Source organism: Apium graveolens, chromosome 3 (assembly GCF_009905375.1).
Source record: "Apium graveolens cultivar Ventura chromosome 3, ASM990537v1, whole genome shotgun sequence".
NCBI lineage: Eukaryota > Viridiplantae > Streptophyta > Magnoliopsida > Apiales > Apiaceae > Apium > Apium graveolens.
Genome location: NC_133649.1, coordinates 290,125,375 through 290,144,250, shown reverse-complemented (window position 1 = coordinate 290,144,250; position 18,876 = coordinate 290,125,375). Strand labels below are relative to the sequence as shown.

The 18,876-nt window shown below is 39.7% G+C and overlaps 1 non-coding gene across 1 annotated transcript; it reads right to left on the bottom strand.

Moving 5' to 3' along the window:
• Window positions 1-15,266: 15,266 nt before the first annotated feature.
• Window positions 15,267-15,373, bottom strand: LOC141716214 (small nucleolar RNA R71). Its single transcript, XR_012572931.1, has one exon. It is a non-coding gene; the product is annotated as a small nucleolar RNA R71 (small nucleolar RNA).
• Between the last annotated feature and the right edge of the window lie 3,503 nt (window positions 15,374-18,876).

Genomic DNA, 18,876 nt, shown 5'->3' with positions numbered 1-18,876 from the left:
ACCTAATCCAAGAAGTGTGTTATGTCTCGAGGATTAACTTAAGATCCAACCTGAGAACATATCAGAAATTACGATTAAAGTGAGTTAAGAGCATTGCAAACTCTGGCGATATTATGTGAAATAACAAGTATATTAATTGTCTATAAGGAATTAAGGGACATGGTGTATAAGGATTACTTGGATAAGAAAATTGTATTTATTGATAACATCCTCAGCTATTAAAAGAATAAGAAAGTTTGTGTGGAATGCCCAAAGATTTTTCCCCAAATATGAGAAGGAGAGCAACTATACATTGAGCTCTCAAGTATAAATTTTGACCGAGTTTAACAAAAGATTTTGATTGATCCATTAACAACTACCTAAATAAAGCCGAATGGTAACAGATGCCCTGTACAGAAGGAAGGGATTGGCTGTAATTAAGATCACTGAGGTGTTAATAAACGAATTGGAAATAGTGGAATCTAAAGTTTATATATATGAGATTACTTTTTAGCCTTAACTGATGAAAATAAATAGGAAATGTGTAAATATTTGGAAACCAATTTGAAAATGCGCACTGCTCACCATCCTTAAGCGAAGAGTCAAAGTGAGGAAGCGATTTAGGAAAAACAAGATATGTGAAGAGGTTGAGTTTTAAGGAAACACCTGAATGATCATTTAACAGCGACGTCAGCTTTGGAATGCCACTTTACCAAGCTTCATGAGAACGCAAGTGTAGGTCCCCATTGTTATTGGAATAAAGTGGGAGAAACGAAGTTGTCAAATTGTAAGTTAATTCAGCACACCAACAGCGTAGTAATACTAATGGAAGCAGCTCGGAGTAGACAAAGAAAGAAGGCGAGATTTTATCGAGAGAGAATATGAGTATAGAAATAGGACCAGTAGTGCTAGCACAAGTTTCTTCTTGAAAGAGACTGGATAAGTTTGAGTAAAAAGGGACAGGTTAAATCCTAAAATTAGTGAACCATTTGAGGTGTTGATGAATATTATAAATCCTAAAATTAGTGAACCATGGGTTGATGTGACTGTCACAACAGTGTGTACATATAGTGTGTTCTGCGTGTCAATGTTAAAGTGATAAGTGTCTGATTCGAACCAAGTGATTGATCAGGAGCCAATGGGCTCTGGTCCATGTCTGTAAAGCATATAGTGATCGATCCAAATTTTTGATCGTTAAGGGCAAATCCTTGAAAATGAGGATATATCAATAATAAGTACGTTTGAAATCCTCGAGTAGAATAGTCTACCTGGAAACTAAAGTCAGATATGCTTGACAAATATCCTCACTTATTTAGTTAAACCAGATTCTGAGGACAGAATCTTTTTAAGGGGGGAAGGATATAACGACTCGTATACTTTTATATTATTTAAAAGTGTAATTAATAAATAAATAGTTAAATAAAATATGTGTATTGGTTCCGATCGCTATGTGTTGTTTCATTATGATCCCTATGTGAATAAAGGTGTACCGGGTTGTTTGTGTAATTAACTATTGAGTTGTATCGAATCGTTTTCACTTTTAAAAGTGAATTTAGTGCAAATTTATTTGCATAAATATTTGGAATGTCTCTAAAATTGTTTTTATGGTTTCATAATTACAATAATTATTTTTGGGATTTTATAAAATTTAGAAATCAATATTTCATTAATTATTTAGCCCTTTATGACTTTCTGATTGTATTTATTTGTAAAAATCTGTATTTAATTCTAGAATTCTTTAAAATTATGAAAATCATATTTATTTAAGTTTGAAATATTCCGAGAATTTTAAAATTATTTCGGGATTTTTCGGAGTTAGTTTCACCTGCGCATTGATTCGTTTAATTGATAAAAGCGGGTATAAAGTACGTTTTAGGAATTGTTTTAAAATTTTGAAAATTACGTTTTTATAAATTTCGGGATATTTCTAACATTTTAAGAATGTTTCCGTGATTTTCTGAATTTATTTTAAATGCAGCTCGGTTCGTTAACTTTAAATGCGGGTATAAGTTGCATTTCAAAATTTATTTAAAAATTATGAAATTTACATTTTTATTAACTTCGGTATATTTCTATCATTTTAAAATTAATTTGAAATTGTATTGGTTACTATTAAATCACACTTTATTTCGTTATATCAAATAAATCGTTACGAAAATGGGGATATACAGAGAAGCACTACACGTGTCAGGTATTTAGCACTTCAATTGATACGTGGCTATTGTTAATTTGTTGCTGGGAATAAAATAAAAGCAAAGCACAAACACAGACCCTCAATGGAGCCTGTGTTCAGCCTCTACCATCGGTCTCTCTTTGACTTAATCTCTCCAGAACTCTCTCAATCTCTCTGTCTCGATTCTCTCTCCCTCTCAATCACTCTCTTTCTTTTCTCTTTCAATTTCCCCCGCTATTTCCCTTTTCCTCCGTCCCTTTTCTACCCTGTTCCAAGCTTTGCCGTCGCGGTTCCGTTTCCGGTATTTTCTCCGGTTTGTTTCTGTCGTTGGTGCGTGTATATAAATGTGCCCGTATGTATATGTCCGTGTATTGTGTGTGTGATTCGTTTGTGTATGTACTGTGTGTGCGTGAGTTTGTGTATGCTGGTGTGCGAGGCGGCGCGTGGCCGCGTGTTTGTGTTGTTGTTTCCTGTGACGTTGTTTCCTGTGATGTTGCTTCCTGTATTGGTTCAGTTACTTTCTGATTTAAGTTTATTATTATTTCTGCAAGAAATTATTTTGAATAAATTTCGTGATATGAATAATTGCGAGCGGAAATTTTTAAAATAATCGGTGGAGTTTTGCGTTGGAAACCCGGGATTTCATCGGGTACCCACAAATTTTGCCGCCGTCCGCGATGAATTTTTACGAGCGGACGGTGGACCGTGATGAATCATTCTGAGTCCTAAAATGATGTAAATAATAATTAGTACGTAAAAAAAAATTCGGTACAAAAATTAATTATTATATATCAATGTCGAGCACATAATTTGGTTGATGAATTGTAATTATGGGATTGATTATTGGATTGATTGCTGGTTTGACGGGTTGATTGTTGTGATTGACGTCGAGAGTATTTGACGGGTTAGTCCGATAAATAAAGGAAGTGCTGTCCGATTTCCGGGAAATCGAATTACGGAAACACGGGAGTGTATCCAGTAATCATCGGGACGTCGAAGGAATATATATATATATATATACTTAATTGTCGGTTGTGGTGAATGTTCTGTTAAAATCCAATAACCCTGATTTCGTACAATAACGAGTATACATATTTTTTTTAAAAACGAACACCAAACCAATTTTTGAGATTGTGAACCCTAATTGTTGCGTGTGTTATTATAATATACATAATTACGAGTCGGGTTTGAATATTGTTGGGTAGAATTGGTATCGAGGATATGTCAAGCATACCTATACATCTAATGTAGGGCATTTCGACCCTGTAGGTTATAATCGAGAACCTGAAAGTGGACGATGGACTAGAGATTACCTAGTAGTCAGTCGACGAGCTCAGTAGAATTTCAACAGAAAAAACTGAGTGTCGAAGTCGAATCTAATATGGACTAGTGATGGGACGATAAAGCCTGAGCGGCTGAGTCGGCTCAGAGTCGGTCAGTAATGGTTGTAAAGCCCTGTGAGGCAAGTACTTCCGAACATTTCTTCAAGATATATCGCAATTATTTTCAAACTGTTTCATAACATGTCGCTCTTATTCAAAATAACTCTTGTTTATATTGCAAGTGCTTTAAACTATTTACCCTTGAACCCTGATTTTTCTTGATCTTGAGCCGTAAGCCTTGTTCCTTGTAAACCATCCTTTGTTGATCCTCAGATACCAAATCACACCAATACGATACCATTCCCTAAATGTATAACTACCAAACACTGGAGCAAAAATTGTTTGAAAACACAGAAACTTTTATACTCCAACCATTCTTTATAACATCAAAGAACTATACCTTGAAAAATCAGTATTCGTCCAATACCTGATCATTTTACAGACTGAAAACCGTTTCTTATACATACCTTGATATAAACTTGAGATATCCATGAGTTTCTTTATGTTTTTATTCAAGTGTTTAACCATCATTGATTATGATCTTGTTTGTCGAATTATTTTGTTTATCATATTGAACTACTTTAGAATTGGATAGTTTTTATATATATGTGGACCAGATTCATGGTCAGACCATATCTATGGTCAATTTAGGCCAATGTGTGCCTTGGATCCAGTAGTTAGAGCAGTGCTGTGTGCTTTGCTCGGGGTTAGTGCGTGACTGATCAGCCGCCTAACCTTGGTTTTAAAAACTTTAAATGAATATCCAATTCTAATGATTGTTTAGCAATAAACTTGATTTCTCTGAATCATCTCGTTTGATCATTGATTAATCTCAATGATTGTCATTGTGACTTGCTGAGCTAGTTAGCTCACTCTTGCGAATCATTTATTGTATTCTACAGTTAAGAAGGATATGGTTGATAGCGAGGTTTCCCAGTTCAATGTACGAGCTAGGATTCCAAATTGAGGTGGATCGAGCTAGCACGAGCTTATTACGGTAGTGAGATAGTAAGATTGTAAGAATAATTTTATTATTAGTTGTAATTTAAATTAGTCGGAATTTGGTACGATGTAATAAAAGTTAAGGTTGTGGCTTGTTTTTATACTTTAACCTGTTGCGATCCGTGGTTATGTAAAGAAGGGTCATTACAAATAATATCTTATATACAGGTTTATATGTTATGTTTATGTTATGGACCCCAAACTTCTGACCCGAGTTTAGAGGGCGCCACAGAGCACCTTGAAAATGATTGTGAGAATTCTTTCTACACTTTACTTTGTTCAATTTTCAAATAAATATTGTAGCACTTGTTAGTTTTATCTACTATATCTCATATTGTACATTTAAGGTGTTTTGTTATCATAAAGTTTCTCTTAATTTATGGCTACAATTCTAGTAGACATAAATTGGGGGAGATTGTTAGGAATATGTTGTGTACTTGATGATTAAATTAATAAAACACCTTAATAGATTTGACTTAGTGTATTTGTAGCTATCGACTGATACTTCATTACTATCCCGACGAATGATCTTTATAGTCCCGACGGATGGTAACTGAACATCCATCGAGAGTGTAGCTTATGTAATAATAAGAATTGCAGCACATTTCTGCAAACAACAATGTGTAGATCATGTAGGAGTATTTAAGTCATGTTGACTACTAGTTGATGTACAGAATAGGGTGACTAATTGTAAATATAAGATGTCTTGTAATTCTGTATAAATGAAATGGTGTCAAGTGACATAAAAGGCTCCCGACGGATGGTTCACAAAGGCTCCCGACGGATGGTCAACAATAGGACCCGACAGATGATCAACAATATCCCGACGGATGTTCTAATTCAAATAGCTGTTGATAGTGACAACACAATCACATGTGTTGGGTGTTTGCAAATGGAATGTGGAAGCCTAATTGCAGGTGTTAAAGAACAAAGAAGCATTACCATTTCCATGCAATTGTGAAGATAGTCAATGATATTGGAAAGAGTAATGAAGCAGCATGATTTTAGACTAGATAAACTTTGTTTTATTGTCTTGTCTTATTGGTCATGTAACTTGGTAATATATAAACCAAGTGTAGCAAGTAGAACAATTAACTAAGCAAGCCTATTTTTAGAGAAACATATCAAGCTGTATTCTGTAAGCATTTCCTTATAGTTTGTTTGTTCAACTTGTAAAGCAGCTGTGAGCATATATATATATATATCTGGTGGATACTTTCAAATCCACCAGAAAGTTTTAAAAGCTTGTGTTTTTATTACTGTCATATTTTATCAAGTTAGAACATAGTTAAATTTGAAAAAGTAGCCAAAATTACATTCAACCCCCTTCTGTAATTCTTGTTGTATTGTTAGGCAATAACATGTATGATATCCGAGTATTGGTTGTGCTTATTCTTCTTATGTGTGTCACGAACATATAAGATAGTGTGTTAATCTCTAATGAAGCGACAGTGAATTTAGAGGTTTAGAACTTGCCATGCTAACATAGGTTCATGTACTTGTTATGCATGATTCATAGGTAATTTTAACCATCTTACTTGCCCTATGTAATCATGATAGATAACTTGCGCTTAAAACCTTTATGTTGTCAAATTCTATAGACATATAGGGTCTCAACATACTTGGTGTCTATTCAGCTTCTATCTCTTTTGTGGATGTCTAGTAGTATGGTATTCATGCAATAAAAGTTGGCATTTATCAGTTTCGTGTTATCTGATTAGTTGTCATCACCATTGCATGCTAAAGTTAAGAACAATGACTTTGAATGAAGTATTTAATGAAGTTAGAATCTCATATTTTCTCATATAATAAATCAACCTTTATTATCTTAGTTAATGGCATGTTAGATAATATTTTAGTTATAAACAAAACCAATTTGTTATTCGTCTTAACATTGAATAATACCCATATCATTGTTGCATAAGCGCATAAATCTTAAGTTAACTAAAAGAGTCTCTGTGGGAACGAACTAGAAAGAATTATATATTACTTGCGAACGTGTATACTTGCGTGTATTATTAGCGCATGTTTTTGTCCTAACTTATGTCTGCATAATCTTTCTAAAGTGCTTAAAAGGAGTGAAGAGGTTAACTTGGTTTTGAATTGGGAAAAGTGCCACTTCATGGTCAATCAAGGAGTGGTACTTGGTCATCTTATTTCTGAATATGGCATCCAAGTTGATAAAGCAAAATTTGAGGTGATTGAAAAACTTCCTCCTCCTATTAATGTCAAGGGAGTTAGGAGTTTCTAGGTCATGCGGGGTTTTATCGTCTTTTTATCAAATATTTTTCAAAAACTGTAAGACCCCTCACTCAATTGTTGCTTAAGAATGCCACTTTTGTCTTTACTGATGCTTGTTTGGAGTCCTTTTACAAGATTAAGGAATCTTTGATAAGTTCACCGATCATACAACCTCCAGATTGGAATCTTCCATTCGAAATCATATGTGATGTAAGTTATTATGTTGTTGGAGTAGTTCTGGGTCAGAGGAAAGACAAGGTCTTGCACACAATCCATTATGCAAGTAAAACATTGGATGAAACTCAGGTCGACTATGCTACTACAGAAAAGGAGCTTCTAGCTGTTGTCCATGCTTTTCACAAGTTTCAAACATATCTCATTGGTCCCAAAATCATTGTTCATACAAATCATTCTGCTCTTAAATACCTGTTGGCCAAGAAGGAAGCAAAACCGAGGCTTATTCGATGGATTCTGTTACTCCAAAAATTTGACTTGGAAATTAAGGACAAGAAAGGTGTTGAGAACGTAGTTGTAGATTATCTCTCACGCTTGCGTTTCAAATCAGATATTGAATCAGACACTCCTATTGACGATTCTTTTCCAGATGATCACTTATTTATGGTTGCTACTCAAAGTCCTTGGTATGCAGATTTTCCAAATTTTTGTGTTAGTGGAACTCATCTTCCAGAATTGACCTACCAACAACAAAAACGGTTATATCATGATGCTAAACAATATTTTTGGGATGACCCTTTCTTGTATTAAAAGTGCGCTGATGGTATCTTTCGTAAATGCATTCCCGAGTTTGAAGTAAATGACATTCTTAGGCATTGTCATTATCTAGCATGTGGAGGACACCATGGTCCATCTAAGACCGCTGCTAAGGTACTCTAATTTGGTTTTTTTTCCTTCTTTATTTAAGGATGCTCGTGTTTTCTGTCTGTCCTGTGATGCATGTCAAAGAACGGGTAATATTTTTAAACGCCATTAGGTGCCACAAACTTGTATTCTAGAAGTTGAAATTTTTTATGTATAGGGTATTGATTTTATGGGACCTTTCCCCACTTCCTGCGGGATGAAGTACATCTTGGTTGTTGTTGACTATGTAACCAAGTGGGTTGAAGCTATTGGATCACCAACTAATGATTCAAAAGTTATGATGAAACTCTTTAAAATTTTTATTTTCCCATGCTTTGGAGTTCCAAGAACAGTGATAAGTGATGGTGGTTCTCATTTTCACCATTAACAATTTGAAACTCTTCTCAAGAAGTATGGTGTTACTCATAAGGTTGGCCTAGTCTATCATCCTCAGACAAGTGGCCAAGTTGAGGTATCAAATCATCAAATCAAAAGCATCCTAGAGAAGGTGGTTACCAAGTCTCTAAAGGATTGGTATTTGAAGTTAGATGATGCATAACTGGCTTACAGGAAAACTTATACGACCCCTAATTGTACTACTCTGTATCGACTTATTTATGGAAAGGCTTGTCACTTGCCAGTTAAGCTTGAACATCGTGCTTTTTGGGCTATCAAAGAGCTCAACATGGATTTGAAGGCTATGGGTGAAGTAAGACTTCTTCGTATTAATGAGTTAGATGAGCTTCATTTTGATGCTTATGAAAATTCTCGGCTGTACAAGGAAAGAACAAAAAGAATGTATGACAAGGTGATCCAGCGACGAGACTTTCAAGTTGGTGACAAAGTTTTGTTATTTAATTTGAGGCTTCGACTCTTCCTGGAAAGCTCAAATATGAATGGTTCGGGCCATTCATTGTTACTAATTGTTATAAAGAGAATTTCGTATAACAGTGTTGTGGAGGTTGATGGGTGGAATAAAGATCGAAGATGGTGTTTGGAGGTGGAGGAAGGTTGTTTTGTGGCGGTGGCTGAGCTTGTATGTTGACTCCTCAAGAAAGGATAGGGTTTTATTATGCTCTATCAAGTGTCGACTCATGTCTCATACAAGTGCCTACGTACCCTATTTATAGGGATCAAGCCTCACGTAGTTCTTGGGGAACAAGTCACATAGGCTAGGGTTAGGACTCTTCATCCCAACCCATGATAAAGTCAGGCCTTCAGCCAATTAATCACGTAAATCTCGACCGGCTCCACACACTTCCTATAATCTCATGACATCTCCGTATTTCTTCCCGTAATTATAGGAATAGCCCGTGTCGGCCCCGAAATTTACGGGCACCTCAGTCATCTATGAGTTACTTTCCATCTTGCACATAAAGTCCTTTAATGCGGGCCGGCCTGGTCACCTCAGCCCGCACCGCCTTTCTTTTTAATTAATAAATACAATGTTACCTTTTATTTTCATAAGATATGGGCTCATGGGCCCAGCCCGAATGTAGGCACCTGAGCCCAGCCCGCGTGTGGGCACCAGAACCCAGCCCACATGTGGGCATCCAAATGACTAGTGTGAGCCCATATTACACTTGTGAGCCCAGCTCACACATCTTGAGTCCAGCTCGCATGCGCTGGCCCAAGTCACCTCAATCCAAGACCCTAGCTCATATGAGAGAACCCAAATTGTAGGTATGAGCCTAGCTTGCATATCATGAGCCTAGCTCACACATCACGAGCCCAGCTCGCATGTACTAGCTCAAATCACATGGATCCTCAGCTCTTCAATATACTTATGGGGACCTGTTTAGGGCCCATGACCAAAAGCGGGCATAACAACTACCCCCTAAAATTCCTGGTCGCATCTTGAGGCTAGGAATTTTCCAACATTATCTTTTTTATGGCCTCGAAGGTGTGAGCCCACGAGGCCACACCAAGCCGCCCCGCGTGCCTCGCCTCACATGCCTTTCAAATATCACGCATTTTGAACACATGACAGCCGTTGGACAGCTGGCATGGGGATTTGTGCCATCCTCTGAGATGGTGACACGTGCCCCTAACCCTTTCTCTCTCCTATCCCCTATAAATGTGTGGGATTTCAATTCATTTCTTCACTATCTCAAGAACACTTAACAAAACTCTGCCCAATTTGCTCAAGGATCTACCACAGCAAGAATCATCATCTCCACAAGACCCATCTACCGGCGGCGATATTCTCCGGGAACAGTTGCATCAGGATCATCTTACACTTCACCTACAAGTACCCCTTCGATCCCTACTCATTCACATTTATACATGTTTGTTCATATGCATCATGTGAGCACACACCACCTGTTCGATGCGAGCCCACACACAGTCACAGCATGCGATGCGAGCCCACACACAATTATGTAATTCGATGCGATCCCATACACAATCATGTAATCGATGCGATCCCACACACAATCACGACATGCGATGCGAGCCCGTCACTTAGATACCTAGGTGCGATTCCGTGTGAGATATAAGGACACTTAAGTGCGACCCCATACTTGTTTTTTCTTTCTTTTAGGGACACACACACACTAATTTTCACCATCTTTTATAAATGTCGAGTGCGTCTTCAGCCCGCTCTTACGGATCATCTCGCTCCTCCTCGAGCCCATCTCATTCCTCTGCCAGCCCGGCTCGCTCTTCAGCTACTCCATCTCCATTAAACCAATATCCTCATGAGCAACGAGGCTCAAAAGACTTCCAACACGAGCTGACCTCTCTCTCTGGCCGTCTCAGCCAACCCATTCCCGTGGCTCTGATATCACCCCGCAAGGGGCCCTGGACATTACCAGAGTCGAGAACTCGATGCTAGCAGGAGGCTCCAGCTTGCTTAATATCCACCTCGACCCAAACCCTGAGGATTACACCAGGGAGAAGAACATTTATGATTGGAGAAATAGACTTGTGGACCTCTCCAAGATACTAGCCTCCCTCAGAGTGGAAGAGTTGTTAAACCGCGAGCCCGCTTCTTTGGACAAAGAACGGGCCAAGGAGATTTTAAGGGAGATGGTTGAATAGAGGGCGGCCCACCTGAGGCAAGCTGCAACCAACAACCTCGACCCCATTCATGTTGACTCAGAGTCTATTGACAGCGATCTGGGGAGTGCATATTACGATATGAAAAAAGGGAAGGATCATGTTCCCGCAGAGTACCCCATTTTGGGGCTCGAGGGTGAAGATGACGGCTCGCATTCGTCCTATGATTCCCTCACAGCGAGGAGGTGGCAGATGTTACAAGTCAATTTAATATTTGTAACTACAACTACGTCCCCGCGGCTTCTCCTGAACCCTATGTGCATCTTGCCCAGCCTGAGCTCGAGGGTGTAATAATTATTAGAAAGCAGATCATTCCTGATGGGGAGGAAGGCTCAACTGTAACCGAGGAGGTTAAGGTGCTCGCTTGCCGCGATCTACCCACCTCGCTTAATTAGAAACATCTGGCCGAGCATATTGAGCAATTCCAGCTTGAGGGCCATGTTGTCTTGCCCCTGCCTCACATGAGATGCTACAGATTTAATCATCCGGAGAATGGAGGCAGGGTGCCTCACATGGTCTAGTCTACCTTCCTTCTAAGGCTAGGAATATCCTCTCCCCTTCATCCCTTCATCAAGGATATCTTCGAGTACTACCAGCTCGCACCCTTGCAGATCAACCCAAACGGATACCGGGCCGCCCTCGCATTGTACATCATGTACAACAAATGCGGGTTTCCTCCTCTAACAGCAAGGCAGCTGGGATACTTTCTTAATCTAATGCATTCTCCTAATGACTTTGGATATTTCTACTCTTCTGTCTGGCCGTGCTTCAATAAAAAGAACCTCATCCACAACGGGCCGAGCAACTCAGGGAAGTGGAAGAGCCCTTATTTCTATATCCACGAGGTGCCTCGAGTCCAGACCCTTTTTTATTACAATTCATATAATACTTCCCTGGACGCTCTTGTCTTTTCTACCATAGTTCTTTTTCTAAAAAAAATGTTTTTTACTCATTTCCAGACACCCCGCCTCACACTGTCCTTGTGGGATAAGAAAAAATAAATGTGGATAGCCTTCTAGATCTTCCTAAGGCGGACAGGGATATTCGAAAACTCATAACGACCTCGAACCTGGTCGCGTGTGGGTTTTTGAAGGAGGGAGTGAGGCTGATTCCTTTAAAGAAGAAATCTAAGAAGAGGGCCAGAAAGGGTAAGAATATCAGGCCGGCATATGCGAGCCTGTCTGCTCGCATGTGCGGGCTCGTATGCTCGCATGTGCGAGCTCGTGTGCTTGCATGTGCGGGCTCGTGTGCTTGCATGTTTACATTTACCACATGCATCTCACCTCGCATTGCACTTTTAATTCTCTGCATTTATTATCTGCTTGCATCACTTCTTTCCATTGTATTTTGTTGTGACTAATACATCACTTTATTGTTTTATTTATCAGAAATGGTTATCTCCCCTATCCCTTTTGTGGAAGAGGCTGAGCAAGCTACGGCTTCGGGCTCGGTTCAGCCCGTGGCTGTGACCACAGCGACCCGCTCTCAAGCTACCCTCCGGCCCACATGACTACTCTGACTGAGCATCTCATGGGCTCAGGGCCTTCTCCTCGGCTAAAAAGGCATAGAGGACATAAGGAGGGAAAAACTGGCGAGCCCGACCCCAAAAAGGCTGCTCCATCTGATGCCCCTCTCCCCACTTCATCTTCTGCCAAAACAGTAGCGACCACATTTGGCCGGCTCACTCAAGCTCACATCAACAACCAGGATGTGAAGGATTTGTCCTCTTCTTCTCTTGAGGCTAACCAGGACGCACTGACCCGGGACGTGGCTGAGGTGTATTATTTTTAGCTATCTAAGGCTCAAGAGATGCGAGCCCTCAGCCAGACCAACATAAAGCTCGACTTTAAGGTCAAGTCTCTTCAGAGCAAGGTCATCGAGCATGATCAGGAAAAAGTTAAGCTGGTGAACAATTACAACCAGAAGATGCTCGACCTGAATGCTGCTCACGAGAAGGCTTTAAGGGAGCAGAAGGAGGACCACGACCTGGCCACGGATGCGTGGAAGAAGGAGAAGGATAGCCTCGAGGAGAGGATGCTTGAGCTGGAGTGGTCATTTTCTGCCTTGACCACGGGCCGCGAGGCCGCCCTTGCTGATGCCAAGAACCTGGGGGCCAGGAACTTCATGAAAATCTTTATCAGCAAAGTTCCAGACTTTGATTGGGCAGCCCTGGGCGCGGGCACAGCTAGGCATGCTGAGAAGCTGAAGCTAGAGATGGAGCGGGATGCCCAGATTACTGAGGAGGCCCAACTCGCAGCTGAGTAAGCCCGGGTCGCAGCTGATGAAGCTCGCCAGGAGAAGGAGGCTAATAAGCCTTAGATTAATTTTATTTTGAAATCTAGACTTATGACTGGGTAAGTGGGCACCCTTCTTGCCTCGCATTTATATTTAAAGTATTCTGCCTTGGGGCATAACTTATTTACCTATTGTCTGTATAAAATTCCAAGTCTTTTGTGCCCGCATTCATCTTTATTGTGCTAGCTAGTTTCCTTACTTTTGTGTAAACTTACCATGCCTCTACTGGCCAAAAGTTATCATAACCCTGGCTGCGTATGGCGGGTGTTACACCTTCACAGCGAGCCTAACTAATCAGCACGTATCATTTATTCAATCAAACAAAATTAATAAAAATTTTAAGTGGAACAAGCTCGCACCATTACTAACTCATAAGTGTTGCACGCGTTCTTGCATTTAGCGAGTCGGGCCCATAGGCTCGCAACCTGCTCAAGTATCCTCTCCTTGCATAATACGACCCTAGCCATACTTGATAGAGGGCTGGGCTCCCTGGGTCGCATCTGTGGTCCTGCAAGCCGGGATATGGGCTCGAATCGTGACTCTCACCTTTTAGGTTAGTTAAAAGGGTTTGTGGGCACTTATCACTACTTTTATCTTCATCATTAATATGCTTCTTTTATAATTCAAATTACTAGACTCCTGGGATGCATGGACTGCTATATAAACATATCTTAGGTCGTTTTTAATAAGAAGAAGTCAGGGACGGACCTGAGCGCAAGGAGAAGACGGAAAGAGACCTTTCGGCACAATTCAACAAAGGCGAAAACAATCTAGTTTATTCTTGTGAATCTTTGTTTAAGTAGTAATTTGGATGCTTGTTTCTTATTTTGTTGAACCTATACTCTTGTTTGTAATTGGTTTTATTCATTCGTATAAATACTACGTTTGCTATATCATGTTTTCATCGAAACCCACGTTGATGATGAGTCTGATTATGGGCTAATCATGATTGTGGGGTTCTAGCGGATTTATTTATGGTTTTTTTTTGTTAAATTATTTGTATGCCTTAGTATGTGGTAATTGTATGATATCCTAGTATTGGTTGTGCGTATTCGTCTTATGAGCGTCGCGAATTTATAAGATAGCGTGTTAATTCTTAATGAAGCGAAAGTGAATTTAAGGATTTAGAACATGCAATGCTAGCGTAGGTTTATGTCATTGTTATGCATGATTCATAGGTAATTTTAACCATCTTACTTGCCCTATATAATCAAGATAGATAACTTGTGCTTAAACCGTTATGTTGTCAAATTCTATAGACATATAGGGTCTCAATATAATTGATGCATATTCAGCTTCTATCTCTTTTGTGGATGTCTGGTACAATGGTACTCGTGCAACGAAAGTTGGCGTTTATCAGTTTCGTGTTATCTTATTAGTGTCATGACCATTGCATGCTAAGGTTAATAATAACAAGGCTATTGAATGAAGTAATTAATGAAGTTAGAATCTCATGTTTGTCATATATATCAATTCAGTCGATCTTATTCTCGTAGTTATAATTGCTAGTATAATTTTTAGTTATAATCAACCTCAAATTGTTATCGTCTTAGCATTGGATAATAACCATACATTATTGCTTAGGTGCATAAATTAAATAGTTAACCATACAGTCTCTGTGCGAACGAAATAGAAAAGATTTAATACTACTTGTGAACTCGTATACTTGCGTGTAATATTAGTGCGTGTTTAGCGACTAACAAGTTTTTGGCGCCGCTGCCGGGGACTGCAGTGTTAATTTATTTGCTTACTAGCGAGGGTGTATGCATACGCGTTCGCGTACTCGTAAGAGATCTCTGGATAAAGCCAAGGAAGAACTTGTGGTAGTTCGTAGAGAAGTTTTTGAGGAAGAAGAAGAGAAAATTAAAGAACCAGCATTAGAAGAGATGGGTGATCAACCAGAAAATCCGAAGGCTTTGATGGACTATTCTCAGCATAAGATTAATGACATTCATTTAAGCATCATCAGAACAGCCATCAGGGCTCACACGTTTGAGATCAAGTCAAGCACAATTCAGATGATACAAAGATTAGTTCAGTTTGGGGGTAATCCGATCGAAGACCCAAACATGCACATCAGGGATTTCATCGAGATTTGTGACACTTTCAAATTTATTGATGTGACTGAAGATGCTATTAAGCTGCGATTATTCCCATTTTATTTGAAGGACAAAGCGAAGTGTTGGTTACATTCTCTACCAGCAGGGTCTATCACCACTTGGGAGGATCTTGCGCAAAAGTTTCTCAATAAATTCTTCCCTATGACGAAGACTGCTGCAATCAGGAATGCTCTTACTCAGTTTCCTCAGCAAACTAGAGAATCTCTGTATGAGGCTTGGGATCGATATAAGGAGATGCTAAGGAAGTGCCCACACCATGGCATGCCTGATTGGATGATTATTAACTATTTCTACAATGGATTGGGTGCTACTTCTAGACCCATGCTTGATGTAGCATCAGGAGGAGCCTTGTGGGCTAAAAGCTATGATGAAGCTTATCAACTCATTGAACTGATGGCTGCTAATGTGTACCAGAATCCTGCACGGAGACTTACTCAGGGAAAGCAGCAGGAGTTGGACGCAGCAACTGCTATCGCTGCCTAACTTAAGGCTTTCACGATGAAGGTGGATACTGTGGCTAATAATGGAGTTAGTCAAATCACTAGTATTTGTGAGCTATGTGTTGGTGCTCATGAGACTGATCATTGTACAATTTCTAATGAATCAGCTCAATATGTAAGCAACTTTCAGCGATCGCAATAACCAGCGCTAGCCACCTATCATCCCAACAACTACAATCATCCTAATTTCAGTTGTAGCAATGCTCAGAATGCGGTTCAACAGCCTTATCAGCCGTATACATCTAGGCAGTACAACCCCTCTGGTTTTCAGCAATCGCAGTATGTGCCAAAGCAACAACTTCAGCTGCAACCAGCTAATGAAAAATTCTAATTAGAGGAGTTGAAGCTTGTATGCAAGAGTCAAGTTGTTTCTCTCAAGACCTTGGAAAATCAAATTGGGCAAATTGCCAATGCCTTGCTAATTCGCCAGCCTAGTACACTACCTAGTGACACTAAAGTGCCAGGAAAGATGGAAGCTAAGGAGCAGGTAAAGGCAATCAATTTGAGGTCTGAGAAGGTTGCAAATCCCGAACAAACTCAAGAGTTGGCTAAAGAAGCTGAAGCTGAGAAAGAAGTAGAGCAGCAGGATAAAGAAGTGGAACCAAGGAAGACTACTATTGAGCACACTCCGCCTGAGGGTAATAAAAGGGAGAAACAGATCTATCTTCCACCGCCTTTTCCCAAGCGGCTACAGAAGAAAAAGCTGGATGAGCAATTTGAGAAGTTTCTGGAGGTGTTCAAGAAACTTCATATCAACATACATTTCGCTGAGGCTTTCGAGCAGATTCCTAGTTATGCAAAGTTTATGAAAGGTATTCTATCTCGGAAGGTGAAGCTAGATGATTTAGAGACTGTCGCTCTCACGGAGGAATGCAGTGTTGTGCTGCAACAGAAGTTGCCTCCGAAGCTTAAAGATCCAAGAAGCTTCACTATTCCATGTACTATTGGAAAAGTGTCTTTTGATAGATGTTTATGTGACTTGGAACATAGAATCAATCCGATGCCTTTGTCAATCTTCAAAAAGTTAGATTTACCTGATCCAAAGCCTACATACATGACTTTGTAGTTGGCCGATCGTTCTATTACATACCTGCGAGGTATTGTGGAGGATGTCTTGGTCAAGGTGGATAAACTCTTCTTCCCTGCTGATTTCGTCATTCTTGATTTCGAGGAGGATAAGAAGATTTCCATAATCTTGGGGAGACCTTTCTTGGCCATTAGCCGAACCTTGATTGATGTGCAGAAGGGTGAGCTCAAAATGCGAGTGCTGGATCAGGATGTGACTTTCAACGTGTTCAATGCAATGAAATTTCCTATTGATAACGAGGAGTGCTTCAAAGCGGAGTTGGTCGATTTTGTGGTCACATCGGAACTTGATCAAATGCTAAGGTCCGATGCCTTAGAAAAAGCCTTGTTGGGGAATTCAGATAGTGAAGACGACGAAGGTGAAGAACAATTGCAATATTTAAATGCTTCTCCCTGGAAGAGGAAGATTGATATGCCGTTTGAATATCTTGGAATTGAGGAATTGGATAAAGCTCCTAAGCGCCTCAAGCCATCTATTGAGGAAGCTCCCACTCTTGAGCTTAAGCCTTTACCTGAGAATTTAAGATATGCATTTTTAGGTGATGCATCTACTCTGCTTGTTATTATTGCATCTGACCTTTCAGTTAGTGAGGAGAACAAGCTTTTGAGGATTTTGAGAGATTTCAAATCGGCAATTGGATGGACTATAGCAGATATTAAGGGAATCAGCCCTTTTTACTGTATGCATAAAATTCTACTAGAGGAAGGTAGCAAGCCTACGGTTGAGCAGCAAAGAAGACTTAATCCTATCATGAAGGAGGTAGTGAAGAAGGAAATTCTAAAGTGGCTAGATGCAGGGATCATCTACCCTATCTCTGACAGTACATGGGTAAGCCCGGTTCAATGTGTGCCAAAGAAATATGGTATTATTGTGGTAGCAAATGAGAAGAATGAGCTTATTCCTACACAGACAGTCACGGGGTGGAGAGTTTGCATGGACTATCGGAAGCTAAACAAAGCCACCAGGAAGGACCATTTTTCATTGCCTTTCATTGATCATATGCTCGACAGGTTGGCTGGACATGAGTACTATTGTCTTCTAGATGGTTATTCGGGTTATAATCAGATTTGTATCGCTCTAGAAGATTAGGAAAAGACTACCTTCACTTATCTATTTGGTACTTTCGCCTTCAGACGAGTTTCTTTTGGTCTGTGTGGTGCACCAGCCATATTTCAGAGATGTATGATGGCCATCTTTTCTGACATGATTGGCTAGAATGTGGAGGTGTTCATGGACGACTTCTTAATCTTTGGCGATTTTTTTGATGAATGCTTGCAGAATCTGGGACACGTTCTCAAGAGGTGTGTTGAGACCAATCTGGTTTTCAATTGGGAGAAATGCCATTTTATGGTTCGTCAAGGCATTATTCTCGGGTACAAGGTTTCTAATAAGGGTCTAGAGGTGGACAAGGCTAATGTGGGGGTCATTGAGAATCTTCCTCACCTATTTGTGTCAAGAGAATTCACAGTTTTCTTGGTCATGCAGGTTTCTACATGCGTTTCATCAAGGACTTCTCAAAAATTTCAAAACCTTTGTGCACTATTAGAGAAAGATGTTCCTTTTAAATTCGATGATGAGTGCCTAGCATCTTTTGAGACTTTGAAGAAAAGTTTAATCACGGCACCTGTTATAACTGCACCTGATTGGAGTGAGCCTTTTGAGATGATGTGTGATGCAAGTGACTATGCAGTTGGAGCAGTTCTTGGGCCGAGAAAGAATAATATATTTCATGTAGTCCACTATTCTAGTAAGACTCTAAATGGTGCTCAACTGAATTACACTACTACGGAGAAAGAACTTTTGGCTATCGTCTACGGTTTTGAGAAATTTCGATCTTATCTACTTGGGACTAAGGTGACAGTTTTCACTGATCACGCCGCCATTTGATATCTAGTTTCAAAGAAGGACTCGAAGCCTAGATTGATTCGATGGGTTCTTTTGCTCCAAGAATTTGAACTAGAGATCAAGGACATAAAGGGAACTGAAAATCAAGTTGCTGATCATCTCTCGCGTTTAGAGAATCCTAACACTACGCCATATATGCTCATATGCAATACTTTTTATGAGTGTTGCAAGAAAAGCGTTGCAATAACTATAAGATTTTGGCTTCTCTGCAACCATAAGAAAATAGTGTTGCATTACATTTTAGCTGACGTTGCGTATAAATAATGGTGTTGCA